This window comes from Talpa europaea (genome assembly GCF_964194135.1).
Source record: "Talpa europaea genome assembly, chromosome: 13".
NCBI classification, from domain to species: domain Eukaryota; kingdom Metazoa; phylum Chordata; class Mammalia; order Eulipotyphla; family Talpidae; genus Talpa; species Talpa europaea.
In genome coordinates this window covers 41,193,078-41,212,670 of record NC_140080.1, presented here as the reverse complement: position 1 = coordinate 41,212,670, position 19,593 = coordinate 41,193,078, and positions in this window count along the sequence as shown.

Here is a 19,593-nt window from a genome sequence, read left to right as displayed (position 1 = left end):
AAGCCTCTCTCAATATAAGATATGGAAAGAAGTTTCAGTGATGTGGTTTAACCCTGCTATCATTACTTGGTGTTGAAGCCAGAGTCAGGTTATGCTTTTGGAAATGGAGTTAATAGAAGAAACAAGGTGAATTTTAAAGTCTTTATGAGCCTGACATTCTAAGTCTTGACTAATGTGACAGCAGATTATGTTCAAGTTGCAAATTATGTTCAAGTTCAAAAACAATTTGGTAATGACCGGCATTGCCCTTTCAGAGCACTAGAGGGCAGACCTGGGCCACAATTTGAAGTAGTTGCAGGAACTACAGTAAATAGTTAATATTATCAGATGAATTATACTAACGTTTATTTCAAGTTTTGCAAAACTGTGGAAAAACTGTGAGGGAAATGAGGTCCTCCCTCAACTGCTCGTTTGGAAGATGCAGCTACTTATTGGCCAGAGGGCCCCCGTGTTTTTCTCTCTTGCCATCTGCTGCTATGCCCAGTGATGGGCTCACTTCTGTCCATCCCGCAGTTGTCTGTGTGTGCAGACTTTAAAACCATACCCCGATCCTTGGGGTGAGGAGAAATATCGGGGTGAGGCAAAAACCTCAGGGGTGAATGAATTCACCAGAGACAGAGTGGAGAACAGAAAAGGCAGATTTACTGAAACGCAATGCTAAGAGAAGCAGCAAGCGAGGCCAGAAAAGTCTATGTGCGAAGGAGGATTTGAGGCTCTTTTATACTCTGCTTTTGAAAGCTTTCTAACTTGGGGCTCCAGTTTGCACCAGTTATCTGCTGTGATGTCTGGTCTTGGGCTCTGCCCTTTGACACAGAAACATCTCCTGGCCCTGCCTCTTCATTCCTGGAGCTGGGCTGGGTTTTTGGTCGTGGTGGTTGGTCTTATGGCCTGTCCCTGCAGTGGCCTCAGCCATCAAGCCTCCCAAACCTGCCTGCTAGGCAAGGGGTGGGGGCCTAGTGTTTTTATTTTTAGTTTTTTTTTTACTTTTATGGAGCTATTTATTTATTTATTTTTTTAAAAAATATTTTTTACATCATTCTTCATTTTTGTAGTATGTATGCGTTCTCATCCTGGTTATAGTCCCTGTGAAATTCCCACCACCCATTCACCTGTGACCCATCACCATAATCCCTTGTGCTCTTCCCACCCGTTTTGATCCTAGTCCCCTCCCCACCCCCGCAGAATGTCTTGGTTTATAGTTGCCTGTCGATTTTGATTTTTACCTTATTATAATTACTATTTATTTATTTATTTTCCTGATCCCTTATTTGGATCCTCTACATTCGTCCTAAAAGTGAGACCATCCAGTATTTTTCTGTTTCTTTCTGGCTTATTTCACTGAGCATAATCCCTTAGACTAAAAAGGAAGGGGGCCTAGTTTTTAACCTTATTAAATTATACCCCAACAGTCGGTGTACTAGTTTCCAGGTAGTGTGCAGAGAACTGAAATGACTTACCCAGAGTTACAGGCACCAAGTTGTAGATGGAGAAGCCCAGACGTGAAGCCGCCAGGATTGCTGGGCCCTCCGCAGGCCTCTCCAGCACAGCAGGGTACTTGCCGCTGAAGTTTTGTTGTCAGGATGGCAGCCACAAGGTGACCAAAGCCAGCAACAAGCAAATCCAAGTCCTACCTCAGCCCTAGCTGCTCCCTCAGGCATCCTGCATTATTACTGAGGACCGCATCTTCCGTGGCCCCAGGACAAACCTCCATAACACAGATGACAGAAAGTAGCTTTTGCTGGCGACAGTGTCCCGCTGACCTTTCTTAGATGATCTCCTGCTGCCACACGTGCCTCATGCTAGCGTGAACGTCAGCCTGTTGCTCCCAATTCCTCTTCTGGTCACTCATCACGCTTCACCAGGGAATTCGAGCTTTGTTTTTTCCCCCTTGGGCCTTTGTTTTTCATTCCTGGCCTCACACTCTTTGGCGAGGTGTTTGATATTATACAAGTAACACACTACCGGCTCCTCACTCTACTCAAGGGAGCTCTGAACCCATGAAGTCACTCAAGCCTGCCAGAGCTCTCACTTGGGGACAGCAAGTGTTCTGGGGATCATAGATTGGGTGTATCTTAGGACTATGCTGACAGATTTTTTTTTTTTTTCCATGTAGCTTTAGGTTGGAAAATCACTGTGGGTTTTTATTATTTTTTTTTGGAGGGGGGGCTTCACTTTTGTCATTAGACTATATAAGACCAGACCCCTCCGGCAGGCGGCAGGCAGCAGACAGCAGACAGCAGGCAGGGCTGCACTCCTCTCAGGATGAGGTGTAAGCGTGAGGCGCGGCTGGTGCGCTTTAGCTCACTGTGAATTCAAGCATCCAGGCCCCACCCCCAGCACACACGTAGAGAACTGTACTTGCTCCCTTTGGAATTCCCTTATTGGGACCCCAGACTAGCGAGAGGGGTATATTCAGTTGTGGTTCAGGCTGTTGAAGAAATGAATTGAGCCTGGCATTAGGGCAAGGGATGACTTTGCTTCTTCCTTTCTCTGGGATTGAAGGGAGTAAAAGCTTGGACACAAGGAGCCCGAGAAGAAATCAAACATAGCTCCCCAGGAGAGGTGTGCTTAGCCCTTGAATGATGGCTGTGTGTGTGTGTGTGTGTGTGTGTGTGTGGTGGGGGAGGGGAGAGTTGGGAAACCATTTTAGATCTGTTGCAGGACAGTGTGAGAGGCACCCCAAGACCCCAAACCTGTCCACTCTAAATGGGTTCCGCCACATCAAGACAGAACATACTCTAGTGCATAAGGCCTTTAATGGAAATCAAGATAAAAGCTGCCAGTGTCTCCTTCCCTGTCCCCCAAGCTCCCAGTACAAGTCCAAGGCTGAGAAGCAAGCGCAGCTTCTGTCTCTCTGCTGCATGTGCCTCCTCTGGGTCTCCTTCTTGCTCCCCAACTCCTCTCATTTCTCCTTGGTGCTCAGCTCTACCCTTCCTTAGGGTGGAGCAGGGAACCTGGAACCTCCCTTTTCCCTGGGGACCCCCCTGTCACAGATCAGTGGACTCCAGGAATTGTCTAATATTCAGTTTAAAATTGTTCTTTCCCTTGTATTTTCAAGATCTCAGTAGCTTTTCATCACCCATCACAGCCAGCATGAGCTGGACTACAGACAACTAGGATAGGGCCCGTGCCCCACTGACGGCTGTGTCCCTGGGCCATGTTTTTTTGAGGACAACTTGTAGGGAGAGCCTGGCAAATAGGTATGAGAGGGTGGGAGGCAACTGGGAAGGGGCCCAGAGCAGAGATAAAGTGAGAGACGGCAAATGATGCAAGGTGGCTCTGTTACAATTCCCCAAGGACTCTCGGGAATAAGGAGGAGTCCTGCCATAAAATATGGATATTTTATAATAAATAAAATAAAGGATGGGGCTCAAGCAAAATAAGTTGGCTATTAAACAAAAGGGGCTCCCTGAAATACTAAGGAACCCTGAGAAATTAGGGTTAAATATTATTAAACTTTCTCATTGGGTTGCCCACAGCTTTAAAGTTCCTAAAATAAACTCAAATGAAAAAGCTTGGGAATACCTTTCATGAGAAGTTCAAAGAAGAAAATGTATTTTATTGTATGACCAATTTCTGCTGGAGTATGACTAAAGGAACAACAGAGTGAATGAGATTCATTGCTAAGCAAACATACATTTTAATTCTAGAGGGAAATGCAAGATGTTTACATTGCAAAGAACAAGACCATTAAAAGTGGGAGCATATTTGCAGAGAATGGAACCACAGAGGTAGCACAAGGAACAACCTGTTTCATTACTTTCTGCTTTCTAAAGGACGATGACAAATCTGTGTCTTAGGAGTAAATTTGGTTTTATAAACATAGAGTTACAGATCTATGGAATAAAATGCAAATTCCAATATGGATAAGGCTGGGTATAGCAACGTAGCCTATGTTTAAGTATGGCTTAAGCATGTGAGGAAGGTTCAAAGACTGATGAATAAATAAGTGATGTTGGGAATAATTGGACAATCATTTGGGGAAACCCTTTAGAGCCACACCTTATACCATGATATACTAGAAAAAGTTAATTACGTGGTGTCTATTACCCCTCTCTATGATAACAAATTTTGCTCTGTTGTGTCAGAATAAACTTTCCTGTGTGTGCAGGCTGGGTGGGGCCAATAAATCAACTATTTTTATCCCTTTCTGATCTAGGCGTGGCTGCCAACCAAGGTGGGACAAGGGAGCGGTCACCAGTGACTAGAGCAACAGGAGGGGGATTTCAGTGAGCACCTCCTATTGCCAGGCAGAGAGCTTGGCCCCTGGAGCTGATATCCTGCTGGGTGAGGGGTAACAGGCAGAGGATGGAGAGTGCCCCTTCATTCTGCTGCTATTTTTCTTGTATGTCTATGGATTGGTTTCCTCACAGCTGCGTGGTAGATCCCTCTCCACACTGAATTCATCAGATTTCACTTCAATTCTTTAAATTCTCCCAAATCTTCCCAATAAATTCTTTTTTGACTTACATTATTCTGAGACATTCTATTGCCTGCAAACATGTATGCTACATCTCATATGACTTTAAAAAGAGACTTTTAAACTTTCGATATGAAAGAATCATCTGGAGATTAAAAATACGTATGATCCTGCTAGAGCAATTTTGATTAGTTTGATAGGTCCTGGATATTTGGGATGGGCATACACACAAACAAATCAAGCAAATAACCTGGTGCTGGCAATTCTCAAGCCACTCTTTGAAAACCTCTAGATTAAAGTCAATTAATTTCTTTTAAACTTTGCAAGACAAGTAGGAAATTAAATATTAATAAGATCCATAGAGGGATGGCAACTTTCTTTCTATTGCTTTGAAGTAATAGAACTACAAAGGAAAACACATTGATAGAATCATATAATTAAGCATTTAAATATCTAAATTAAAACGAAAGGATATGAAGCAAAGCAGAAACATTTTATCACATGACAGACAATAGTCTAAATATCTATAGTAATCTGAGATAAGCTTTCAAATTTTAATATAAATGAATAAAAGGGTTATTTTACATGACAGTATACACAAATATTTTGAAAACACACACACATCAGAGAATGTTAACTTCCAAAATAATCAAAAACATGAAAACCAAAGCAAATTAAAGTGTTACTTCACACCTGCTGGATTAATGGTTATGAAAGAGTCACAGGAATGCCACTACTGCGCTGGTGGGTGAGGCTGCAGCTGTCACTCTCCTGCCCTTTTGGTGGCAGTTTAATTGGGATTAAGGAAACTCTGTATTCCCAGAAGGATCAAGGTGGTCTCCTGACATCCATGACATCTAGAGCTCAAGACTTGTAGTTTTAAGATATATTAATATAAAGGAATAAACCCCAGTTCACCCCAAATTCTAGGAGCTCTTTTACCACCCTCTACCTGAGTCCAGTTGTCCTTTATGGACCTACGCACCCAAGTTCCAAAACTGCCCAATGTGAGGGATGCTAGATTTAGCTAATAATAATAATAACAACAACAACCATAATAATAGAAACCCTGTACATCCACTTAAATATTGTACAGGATACTTATCCTAAAAGTTATTCATTATCTGAAATTCAAATTTAACTAGTTATCTTCTGTATTGCTTGATGGCCTCACCCTAAATACACCTACCCCAATCTTTCTCTCCTAAGAAATTTGTAGAAGGACACCCATTGTAAGATTCCTGAAAACCTCCACCTCCAGGCTTTAATGGTATGTTTCATCCTTGGTTTCTTAGAACCACAGGGCAAGGCCATCTCATTCTGTACCCCTTTAAATTTGCTAACTTAACCAGGAATCTTGAGTTCAGAACATGAGCTTACTTTCAGAGGATTCCCTTGACCATGACCCTCAGTGGTCACCCATTGCCCTAGGAACTGGGAGTTTCTTGGCCCCCAGACAAAGACCAGCCCAGAGGAACCAGTCTGCTTCTACAAGCTTTGGTAAGAACGTGGATAATACTACCTCCTTTGGGTGAAAATAAGAATATGTACTTTTATTTATGTATGTCTCTGCAAAAATGACAAAACCAGATGGATAAAGAAGGGTAAACCTAAGTTGTTTGTTCTAAAGGATCAAAGTGGAAATCAGGTAGAGCTCAGTGTATACCGTCTTATTGAGGAGCCATGTTAATGGATCATGCACTCAAATAACTGCCCCTGCAGGGCTTCCCTGGTAGTGCAAGGGGTTAAACCTCAGCACTAGGAAGCTATCCACAGTCACTGAAGCACGAGTTCAATCCTGGCCAGGGAGGTGACCCATATGGCACAGCAAACCTCTCCTGTCTTGCCTGCTGCTCTCCTTAGCAGTGTAGTTCAGTCAATATTCCTGTTCTGCTCCCCATTCTGTCTCTGTTAAATCCTCTCACTTCCCCATACCTCTGGCCTACACTCCAGCTCTTGTATGCATAAATAAATAAAATAAACCTTAAAAAATGTAACTGCCCCTGCAGTGTTGCTGAGAAAGAACTGAAGCCATGTGTGTGCCTGGCACACTCAGGGTACCTGTAACATGGTGTTAGCATTATTTCCTCTGTAGCACTTTGAACCTGTAGGTGACTTTTTCCTTGCCTCCTTCCTGGCACCTGATGAGCAATTCTGAGAAGTCATGAAAGTCACCAAGAGTCTCCTGAGAAAGCTAGTCTAATATTTATTCATCCTGAAACTAATGATGACTTGCTTCCTTACCCTGTGCATTCTTCCTTCTTACCTTCTCCAATCATGCCAAGTCCAAGTTGAAGCTTCATGATTTAATTCTGGCTCGCTGTCATCTATGCATTTGTCCTTCCATTGGTTAAAGGTGACCACTTCTTCTTCAGACCAGTAACTTACCCTGTCTTAGATCCAACAGCTCTAGAAATAGCAGGTGTCAAGGACCCTGCTAAAGGAAGGAGTTAGCTTTGGTTGAATGTGGATATGTGAGAAAGAAAATAAACAAGATTTAGGAGTCATTTGATTGCTACTAGTAATTCAGAGATTTGTTTATCTTAGACTGACTTCATCAAGTTTCTGGCAATATCTCTCTGGGTCAGGGATTTATTTGTGATGAATTCACTTTCTGGCAATGCAAAGAGAGAAGGTAGGAAGAGTAATAGAAAATATTGTATTCCAGATCTCATGAGAGACAACTGGGAAAGGAAAAAAGATTGCCAGAGAAAAGTTCTGAGGGGTTTTAACGGCAACAGGCGAGAAAGGTGCCATCCTCATAGTCAAGATGGGGATGCGTGTCTTCACCATGCCACTTACTCAGTGGGCGACACAAGGGCAAGGCCTTTCTGGTCCTCTACAACAAGTTCCTGTATGTCCTTGGCAAATTGCAGAACTTCAGTGAGTCTCTCTAATCAGCTGTAAATTGCACAAATCAAGAACTAGTCCTAGGAGTTGAAAGAGAGTGTGAGGCAGTGATTGGAACTGTAGATTCAGAAAACCTGGGTGGCAGTCCCAGCTCTGTCATTGTCTATGTGTGTGATACCCATTTCTCTAAGATATAGGAATTAAAATTATTTAGCACATACATGTTGGAAGAAGTAAATAAGGTAACGTAAAACACACAGAACTATACTAGGAACATAGTTAAGTGTTCAGTAATTATTTCATGCAACAGTGATGATTGTCATAAAAAGTAATGCATTTAAAAATCCAGTACTAAGTCCTGGATTTGGTACCTACCTATGACACATAGTAGGTCCTTTGTTTATGGTTGCTGTTGTTACTTTGGATTTCCCAGCTTTCAGGACCTGTTCACTGCAGTGTCTCCTACAGTTTCAACCTTTCACTGTAACAGAAACTCCATCCCTACCAGAAGTTGTGGGCTGAAATATGTTTGCGGGCCATGGAAAGGGGAGTGATGTGAATAGGCATTTTTATTCATCCTGGCCACGATTTCCAAATCTTTGTCCTTGAGCCTTGGTTTTCTGAGCCTCTTACTGCGTTTCTGCCAGATCCAGAGCCTGGCTATGAGTTCCAATGGATCCTCAAGACACATTCCTCCTTCATTTGGTTTATTTCACCCTGCTGGAGTCCTGTTTTAACCTACAGTGCTTTCTGGCACTGTGATGCTACCATACTTGTGACCCAGGATATTCCCTGTGTGTACTCCTGCACATCAACTTCCTTGGGTAATTGAGCCTGCTGAGATCGGTTGAGTGAGCTATGAGATATAAGTCTGCTGCCCACCTTTTGAGAAGCAACTTCTCTCCTGGCCTAGGGCACTCCTCTTTGTAGACCATTCTTTTTTTTTAAAGATTTATTTATTCATGCATACAGGAGCTGGGGTGTAAGCCAGAGGTGTGAGAGGTGAGACGATTCACCAGAGACAGAGTGGGCAGCAGAACAGGTAGAATGGCTGAAATACACTGCTGAGGGGAGCAGCAGGTGAGACAGGAGAGGTCTGCTGCACCATGTGGGTCAACACCCTGGTCCGGTGTTGCAGTAGCTGTGGATTGCTTCATAGTGCTGTGACTTAACCCCTTGCCCCACCAGGGAGGCCCCTATGGACCATTCTTGCCTTACATTTCCTGTCCTCCTGCTCCTTGTTCACATTGTTTAGGTGTTTTGAACTATGAGAGTCTCTTCTCTCTAGTTGAACTTCAGAGGGTATTGTTTCAAAAATAAGTCTTTGTTGTAGAGATGGAAGGGATGTCAAAGATACACCAGGGATGGTCGTAGACCAGAACTTCCTTTGAAGCTCCATAATGGAGACATATTTGTAGAACATAGGCATAATGATTTCATTCACTCTATTTTTCTTTAAAAATCAGTTTTGATAAGTATGTCCTGGCACCTACCATGATCTTGATGCTTTTACCTGTTTCATATTTTTACTTCTCTTAGTAAAAAAAATGCAGCGATTCAGCTGTCATAGTGAAAAGACTTAGGATGTGGCATTTATGAAATAAATGTTAAAAACTAGTGCAAGTTATATTTCTGATACTGATGTATTATGCCTCAGCAAGAAGTGTTGCTTGCTAATTCCATTCTCCAAGTGGCATTTTGGGAGGTTTAATTGAACTGATCCATTAAATTAGGACCTGGACTTGAAACCATTGAAAATTGAGGGTTTCAAGTGAGGAATATAACAACTAGAATACTAACTTGATTTCATACCCTGAAATCACTCTATTTTTGGCTTATGCATGAATGCATTTTTGAATTGCTCAAGGCTTTCATTGCTAGGTGTGGAAAAAACTGGTTAAAATCAAAACTGGATTATTTGGACTGTAACTATTATCTCTACATAGATAGATGTCTGAAAATTATTAGCATAAAAAGTTAAACATGCAAGGTGTATGAGAAATTCAAATGACTATTGCGCTGGTCTTTCTGAGCATTAAGGGGAGAAGCTAGGGATTAGAAAATAATATTAATTCATACAATTTGCATTACCTATTAATATAAGGTACTTTTCAATAAGCATTGGAAATATAGAAGTGAACAAAATTAACTATATGCCTCTGTACAATTTACATTCTTTATTTAATAGGTCCAGAATTTTGATTTAAAGAATTTGGAGGAAGATTTTTTTTTTTCATCTGGAAATTGGTGGTCGAGAAGGATTTTGACTTATGGTGTAAAAGATTCATGACATAAGAGCTTGAACAAAATCAAAATGATGTAGATTTGTGAGCTGCACCCAGGAACTATGACTAAAGTAGCAGAGATTGATCATTATGGTGGTATGTGGAAGCATGGCCGGATTATGAAGGAGGCTCCCTTCTAATTTTCCTTTCTATAAAATGCTAAATAAAGTATTTAAAGTAAATTACTGAGTATAAGCAACACCTATAAATTAAGTTTTAAGGAAAACAAGACATTTTGGAAACATTGGCTGAGACATCATATTGCACTAGTAATTTTTGAGGTACAGAAAAAAATGGGAATATTAATAAAGAGAAGGAAGCTAACTGATTGTCTTCCATTTAGTGGGATTGGCTCACCTTAGATTGAAATGACTTTGACAAACATAGTGGCACTGATTCAATCCTCCGTCCCCTGAAAAATAAAAACCAGTCTGTAGTCTAGAATTTTACCTAGACTTGTTCAGAGGGAGTTCTACCTACAGGAAAAGTAGTGTCACCAACATGTGGTATTGCTTTTTGATGAAAGAAAAATTCAGACAGAAGGTGGCATGGTCAATATAGGATTGAAATGAAAGGAAGCTGATATTTTAAGCACCAAACTGGGACATTTGAATGAATTGCTAGCTTCTTTCTGGGTGGAATTCTGCCTCTCTCTCTGATGAGGGTAATTAAAATGACAAGCGTCCCAGTGGGCAGTATTAGAATCACACTAACCGTTCGTAGCCAGATTTTCTCATTTTCTCAGTCCACTGTTTCAGGGCTGTCATGGAACTACTTGTCATGAGTTATATTGCTTGAGCTGTGTGTTAATCCCCTCCATCGCAAGTGAGAGACACCCTAGTCTAATTAGCAACACGTTATTTGAGCTTATAACTTCTGCATGTGGGAAGCTCATTTGCTTCACATGGCATTTCTTGGCTTTAGTTTTGAAGGCTGACTCACTAAAAAGAAAATTTAATTGTTTATTTTCTTAGTATAACAGTCATATACACATCTGATATACAAAATTTGAATATAAACATAAACAAAAAGAAAAAGCCCAAATCTATAATTCCATAAATAGGAAAGGAAACATATTGCATATACCATTTGGTGATTTGATTTTGCTACAATAATGCAAAAATGCTTTCTATGTAATTTAGTAAACTGGCATGAGAGTCTTTATTAGTAGCTATATAGTAGTTTGTTGAGTACATATTCTCTAGCTTACTTATCAAAGCCCATGTTGCTGGATATTTAGTTTAAAAATTTAGAATGTTTGGTTACAACTTTGCCACATTGAACTTTCCACTCAACCAGTGAGATAGGTCTCTATATGTGGAAATTCTTGGTTCATCAATGTGTACATGTTAAGGCTTTTGCTAGCTGTTGTCAAGCTGACCTTTTAGAGGTTTGTTTAATATATATTCTGAACTGAATTGTTTGAGGGTAATTGTTTTCCTAGGTGAAAGTGTACTTTTCTAACTTTGTCTCTAAATTATAGGATTTTTCAAATTTGGAACCTATGAATTATTTTTGAGATGGGGACTTTGTGAGCACAATAGTAAATTTTCCATGTGATTCCTACCCACAATAGTTCATCAGATGAATGAGTTAGTTCCCCATCCTTGCTTTTAATTCTGACTCTTAAACAGGGGCCATCATTTTGAGCTTCTCTTTTGTCTTGTGTGAACTAAGGCTCCAATCTGCCCTATCTATTGGTAGGTGACGCCGACCTTGTGTTCTAGGTGTGACTGATTCCATTCCCAGGTAGAGAAATAGGCTTCACTTGAAACAATCTCCAAAATATAGTTCTATCTACCTTATCTGGTAGTTGGTTGAGGAATAGGCACCCTGCTGTCAATCGGCATAGCATTGACAGTGGATTGTATTCTGTTCAAAGTATATCACTGGATTTTCCTACTGGTGAATTTTCCTTCCCACTCCATTGACAACAGGCTTAGGCAGTGACTTTCTTTGTGCAATAAAATGCAGGTAGATCGTGCATGTACTATTTTCAAGCGGAAGGTTTCAGGTCAACATGTGCTTCTGCCACCTCTCTTTGTCCTCTGCCACAGGAGCAATAAGCCCTATAAATGGTCTGCTCCTTTAGTCTTGGTCCAAGAATAGGGAAAATGACAAAACAAACAACCCTTTGAAGCTTTGTAAGCCACTAAAGTTTTAGGTCATTTGTTACCACAGCACAACTTACCCTAGGCTGACTCATACACCATTTCTTGAGCCTAACTTACCAATTTTATCTGTTGAGAGTGAGGCTTAAGTTATTCGTGTGACATCTGGGAGAAATGGCACTGTCTTTCTTTGGATGCTGTGATAAATAGTGGTGTCACCAGGATTTTGTTTCTGTGGTAGAAATCAATCAGGAAAGAGCAAACAGGTGGGAACAACACCCAGCGAACTGCTGAGAAGTGAGCCTGAACCTAATCTTAATGCCGGAAACTCACATACCTTTGATTCATCAGTTAAGTGAACCAGAAACAATCAATTCCCTTTATAGCTTAAACGACTTTGAATTAAATTTTCTTTTATTTGCAGCCAAAAACATTGTGACTAATTCAAAGGTCTTCTGTAACATGATTCAGCAGAAAACACTTTGGGAATCATGAAAGCAGAACAATATCATGGGACCATTATTTCCGGCCACTGTATGTGCTAATGGTGGTACAGGGGACAAAAGGGAAATTGGGAAACATTCCAGAAAATAACAAATGCTGAGATTAAGGAGCAACATGGCTATTCCATTGTGAGGTGGAAGTTAAAAACCCGATGAGGAATAGGAAAAAGAAGAGATCAGCACTGGCTGATTTCTAGAACTTCTCCACTCGGTACTCTGGTACTCTCCTTGTTCTACTGTTCTTACTTGCTCGGGCTGCCTTAGCTGACCCTATGGAACTTCAAGCATGCTCTGTAAGTAGACCTCCATTTCCCAGCCCCCCTGTTCTACCCGAGTCCATCCTGGCCTCATCAGTTGACTGGTAGGGGACTTAATTAATTAGCACTTGTAAGATGTTTCCAGCTCCTTAGCAGATTAGGGGTAATTAGGAAAGCAGAGCCAAGAGCTTTTTTATTACCTTCCTCTCTGCTGATCTCTGTTCCTGCTCCTTTTGGAGAAACTGGTGTTGATAATGACTTGCCTGAACTTGAACTTGTTATGCTGTCTCATTTCACTTTTCATTAAATAGATTCAGAAGTCTCCTAGGTCTCACATGGGAAACACTTTCCAAGGATCAGTCGCTTTTCCCTTTAGACAAGGAAGTTCAACATTCATAAATAATGCAGGTTTATAATCACCAGAAAGGGTAAAGCTTTTGAAAGCCACAGGTGAAATCTGCTTGATTCTTACATCTTTCTTTAACAAGAAATATCCTTCCTCTAACCAATCTGGACATCATGGTTATCTCATGGCTATTTCCTCAGAGTTCCCTCCCTGCCAGTATGGCACCGTCCCTTGAAACTAGAAAATTTAGGTGTTATATTCATTTTTTACACCTTGATTAATTTTTCCCCCTGCTTTTCTTATTTTATCACACAGAAGATGAAACACAAAGATTTTACCACACAGAAGAGGGACTCCATTTGTGTGCTAGTAACAGAAATCTGAATGTTTTAACAAATGGATGTTTATTTTTCTCTCATGTGATGGCAGTCTGGAGGTTGTCTTTCTGCAGTTGTAACATGGTTCGACAATGGGTCTATGTCTTATGCTTCTTTATCTTTTTGTTATGCCATCATTAGTGCCTGATCATTAGCATCTTCAAGATGTACGGTGTCCGCCACGGCTCTGGAAACCAAGTCTGTATTCCAGGCAGGAAGAAGGAAGAAAGGGAAAAAGGCAAAAGTGCCTCCAAATTAGTACCCTTTCAGTACCCTTCCTAAGAGCCTTACCCAAAGCCATTTACCTGACTGCCACTATCTTAAGTGCACTAAGGCACATCCTAGTTCATATTTTGCATCAGGGCACATTAATGCAAATTATGGAAGAAAGGACTATGGGTAAGAAGTAGGCAATTGCCAGCTTATATTACATGATGTACTTGCTAGTATCTTAATAATCCTTAACTCCATAAGAGTTACTAATATTTGTATAGTTATGAAAACTAACCCTCCAGTGGCTGTGGCCTCTTGGTCCTGGGTCCTGGGTGACTTAAGAGGACACATTTTGTCTGGAAGAATATCAGGAAATTGTTGTCACATGGTACTCAGCAATGAAATATCCAAAACACATGAAGAGAGAGAACGCTCATGGGTGTTAGGTTGAAAAATCATCTAACTCCCCTAGACTCCTTTCTCGAGCTTCACCTGCAAAATACCCTGGAGTGAAAGGGATAGAATCCGGTGTCCACTGTCTAGCCCTTTCAGTTGGATTTATGTCTTCTCCACTGAGGTAGTTTGCCTACAGTGTTAGCATCCTCCCAAAGCATGTGGGCGGCCAGGGCAGGATCTAAACACAGGGCAACAGCAACAACAAAAGATACTCATTGTGTGACTGTCTGATCACTGACCATTTTCAAAATCTTTCTGCCTTAGGAGTAGAAGACAGACGATTAGGGGGTATTGTAGGGAAGACAAGTAGGAAAAGACTGGTCAGTTTCCTGAGTGAGGATGCCCAACTTCGTAGCAGGTTAGCAAGTCTCAGTAAATGTTAGTTCTCTGTGCTCTGAGTGATTCTGTGCTGAGACGTTTAGGAGCCACCTGGCAGATCACTCACAAAAGCATGTCTTCTCAACCTCTTTTTGCATTATCACACAGAAATGATGAAAGAAGTGGATGAAATGAGCTGAAATCTTTTTTAAGCCAAGTAATGAGAAGCTTTTCATGAGAAGGATTAGAAAACAGTTCCTCTGTCATCTTTTGGGGACTGACCGTTTAGCATTTGCAGGTTAGACCTTACAGAAGCTATTTCCATCAGCAAAATGCAGTTTCCCTCTCTCCCACCACCCACTTGTCACCCTGTCTTGCCTCTATCAGCTGTTGTTTTCAGAGAGCAGGAAGCAAAGCGAATACACGCTTTGATTCACTTCTGGTGTCTACTAACGAGTTTGTGGTTTCAGTATGTGGAGATGTCATTTTTTCACTAGAGTCTTTTTGTCCTTGTCTTCTGCTGCTGCTGTCTTTGAGCTGCCATCAATATACAAAGTTCAGAAACAGTGTCATTGTTTGGGGACAGCATATGGAACAGAAATTTCACTTATCCCCTGGGACATATGCTGTTAATTAAAAGTGGAGTCTAAAGATCACACTCAGTATATGCACTGTCACACTGGAGAGAGTGGAAAAAAAACATTGAATGTATTTCAACTTCATGTCACTCATTCCACATTTGAGTGAAAGTTGGGAGCTATTCACTATATACCACATTTAAGTAGACAATTAATATACTGCTTAGAATCCTCCAGCGCATTTTCAAGTCTGCAGAAATGTTGAACTCCCTAGCATAACCTTTAGGACATTTTGTCATCTGGTCTCTGCCCATCCACCTTCCTGCCTCATGTTTTACTAAAATTGCTTTTATTAATGTAGCCATATCAAGCACAAAATAAAAGCTCACAGTTTGGGGCCAGCATCTATGTTAAACACTAACTAGAAGTCCCACTTAACTCAAAATAGAAATTCCTAGAAAAGGGATGAAGCATGGTTTGTGGGCACTTGTCATTCCATTCTTTTCACATCGCTGATACTTTCATTTGTCCTAATTACAGTTTCTACCAATTTCCCCTAATTCCACTTCTGGTTGCATCACTTGGGCTGCAGGGACATCCTTCATCCTGCCCTGGGCTGCTGCCAGCCCAGTTGCCTACTTGTCTGTCTGCTCTGAGTTGCAGCTGCTGCCTTGCAGACTTGGGAGCTGCTGTGACATTGATTGCTGTATCACCTTCATACCTATTTCTTGTACCCGTCGTGGGGTCCAACACTGTCACCTGTCCGGTTACACAGGCCAATGCTGTATGCAGAATGCAGAATACATGGCAGCAGGGAAAGTTAACAGCAAGGTAAATGTCACCCTTTGATGAATACCTTCCATGCAGCCCCTGCTTTGCTCTCCTTGGTGGAGAACAAATAGGTGTGTGTGTAGAAAGTACTATAGTGAGTCATCCTGTGCATACGCACAGAATGCAGTTTATTTTAATAAAAATGACTGGATGACAACACTATAACCAAGCAGCATTTTACATAGGGTATAACTGTACACCAATTTCCTCATTTAGTTTTCACCAGAATTCTGTAATTTGAACAATTAGGTTAAATACTGTTATTATCCATAGATGTGGAAACTGAGGTTTAGGATAACTGAAGTGATGGTTTAAGGTAGCATATGGCAGACCAACTCAGCCATTGTCCTAGAATGAACAAACTTCTAGCCCTCAGGTTGAAATTAATGAAGATGGTGGGGAAGGGAAAGAAGCTGGCACAGAGATTTTATTGTTATTATTTTAAGACATTTTAATTCACTAACAATTTCATACATACATTCAAACACAGATCTGGATTTCTATTGAAAAATTCTGAGCTGGGCATCCGTGGTGACCCAGGAGTTAAGTCTCAGCACTATTAAGCTATCACCAGCCACTGTGACCTGAGTTTGATCCCCGACCAGGGAGCTGACCCACATGGTGCAGCAGACTTCTCCTGACTCACCCTCTGCTCTCCTCAGCAGTGTATTTCAGTAGATCTTCCTGTTCTGCTTCTCATTCTGTCTATGGTAAATTACCTCACCCCCCACATCTATGGCCTACACCCCAGTTCTTGTATGTATAAATAAATAAAAATAATTAAAAAAAAACCTTTTTAAAAAAGAAATAAAAAAGAACAAGTCTCTAGGATATTAATTATTCACTACAGTTGGGGACTGAATTTAGTGCTGAACTTCTAGCAATGAAGAGAATTCTAGCCCACTTATGAGAAGAATTTATTTAAAAAAAAACATTTTACTAACCAGAAAATTAAAAAAAAAGCCTCTATTTGATCACTGTACTAAAGTATTTTAGTTGTCTCTTGTTATAACTGGGCATTCTGCCATCTATAAATGCTATTTTACATACATTTTCCCAAAAATTAGACTTTTTCCTTTGTAACTTATTGCAAAATTGCACAATTCCCCAACCCAACATTAATTATGAAGTTAAATGTCAACCTTGATCTGGTCCTTTCAAAAAAAAATATTACCAATGTAATATCTTCGTATGGTTAAAAAAATGAAGTAGAAGTCTCATAATAAGAAACAATTGTCCCTTCTCCATCATTCTGCATGTCTCTTTTTTTAAATATTTATTTATTTATGCACACAAGAACTGGGGCACAGGCCAGAGGCATGGGGGGGGGTTGGAAAATCCACCAGACAGAGTGGGGAGCAGAACAGGCAGATTGACTGACATACACTGCTGAGAGGATCAGCAGGTGAGACGGGAGAGGTCTGCTTGCTATGTGGGTTGCTCCGAGGCCGGCCGAGATCGAACCCAAACTGCAGAGGCTGCGGACAGCTTGACAGTGCTGCGCTCAACCCACTGCACCACCGGGGAGGCCCTGAATATGCCACTATTGACATTCATTTACCAGTTGATGGATATTTAGATAATGTTACTATGTTCCTGATATTGGGTAAAAGTATTTAGAATTTCACTGTTAAATATGTTGTTAGCTATGGATTCTTCATAGGTGAGCTTTATGAAATCAAGGAAGTCTCCTCTGTTTTTGGCTTGTTGAGTTTTTTTTTTTTTAATCTTGAAAGTTTGTTGTATTTCATCAACTGCTTTATTTGTCTCTATTGAGATGATCCTGTAAGTTTTGTTGGTATGCTATATTGCATTAGTTGCTTTTCAGAGGTTAAGCCAACCTTGCATCCCTGGAATAAATCCCTTTTGACCATAATGTATAATGCTTTTCAAATTTTTGCTCGATTTGTTTTGCTAGTATTTTGAAAATTTTGTATTTATAGTCATTAGAGATATTTGCTTTAATTTTCCTTTCTTGCGATGTCTTTGTCTTACTGTGGAGTTGGTGTGATAACTCCTGGAATAAAAGTGTTCCCTTCCGTTTTGGTGAAGAGTTTGTGAAACATTGGTATAAATTCTTTAGATGTTTGTTGGAATCTAGTGGCAAAGTTATTTGATCCTGAGCTTTCTTTGTGGGCTATTTTCTTATTACTAATTCAATTTTAATTTTTACTTGTTATAGGTCCATTCAGATTATGTATGCTTTATTGTATCAGTTTTAGTTGTTTCCAGAAACTTGTCCAGTGCATCTAAGTTATGTATTTTATTGGCATAAAAGTTTTCATAGTACTTCCATATAATCTTATTTATTTCTGTAATGTTGGTAATGTCTGTAATGTTCTGTAATGTTGGAAAGCAAAGAAAGTCTTTGCTTTCTTTTTCTGATTCTAATAATTTGAGACTTCTCTATTTCTTCTAGTTTGTTTTTATTTTATTTTATTATGGTAAGAGCATTCAACAACACATCTAGTCTCTTAACCAATTTTTAAGTATACACTGCAGTATTTTTTTATTTTTTTATTTTTTTTTAATAGAGGCATGTTATTTATTTATTTGTTTGTTTGTTTGTTTTGTTTTGTTTTGTTTATACATGCACTGGGTACAGTCAGAAGTGCAGCAGGGTGAGAGAATTCACCAGAGCCAGAGCAGGGAGCAGAGCAGGCAGAAGGACCGAAGTACACTGCTGAGGGGAGCAGCGGGCGGCAGGAGAGGTCTGCGCGCCATGTGGGACCCTCCTCCGGTGGCCGGGGAGCAGCCGGGGATTGAACCGGCGCCACAGAGGCTGCGGGCAGCTTCGCAACCCAGCGCTCAATCGCTGCGCCACCAGGGAGGCCCTACACTGCAGTATTTTTGACTATAGCTATACAATGTTGTACTCTAGAAATTACCCATCTTCCTTAATGGACAGTTATTATGTGTGTTGACTAGTAACTCTCCATTTTTCCTTCCTTCCAGTCAATGGAAACCACTATTCCACTCTTTGATTCTATAATTTGACTATTTTAAATAATCTAAAATGCTGGAATCAAACAGTATTTGTCTTTCTATGACCAGTTTATTTCACCTAGGATAAGGTTTTCAAGGCTCAATCATGTTGTGACATATTGCAGAACTTCGTTCTTTTTAAAAGGATACATGTATATATCACATTTTGGTTCTCCATTCATCTGTTAATTAACATTTAGTTTGTTTCCATTTCTTGTGAGTCTTGGGAATCATATATTATGAATAATGCTTCAGCGAACATGGGAGTGCAGATATCTCTTCAAGATTCTGATTTATTCTCTTAGACAAATAACTGATAATTGTGATTGCTGGATCATATGGTTCTTCTATTTTTTGAAGGAAATCCATAATGTTTTCCATAGTGGCTGCACCACTTTATAGCTTTGGAAAATCCTGTGATTTGTTTTTGTGTAGTAGCTATCCTTATAGGTGTGAGGTATTATTTTATTGTGGTTTTGATCTTCATTTCTCTAATGATTAGAGACACTGAGCAACACAATGAAGACTTGTTATTTGGAGAAATGTCTGTTCAAGTCCTTAGCCCAAATTTTTAATCAGTGAGTTGTAGGGATATGATTTTTATTGTTGTTTGACCAATATGGAGTTCATTACTTATTTTGGACATTATGTTTTCTTCTGGAAGTTTTATAGTTTCAGGTCTTATGTTTAAGTCATTAATTGATTTTGAGTTGATATTTGTGTAGAATACAAGGTACGGGTCAAATTTCATTATTTTGTATGTGGATAGACAGTTTTCTTAACACCGTTTGTTGAAAAGACTATTCTTTTCCTATTGTGTATTCTTGGTACCCTAGTGGAAAACTTGTTGACCATATAGATATATAGATTGAATCCTGGATTCTTTATTCTTTTCCATTCTTTTACACCCTGCTTTTAAGACTGTACTATACTATTTTGATTACTGTAGATATGTAGGATGCTTTGAAATCATGCCTCTTTTTTTTCCCCAGTGTCTTAATGTAGAGATTCAATTTTTGATTTGAGATTCACAGATCTATTTCACAGATATATTTCCCTGGTA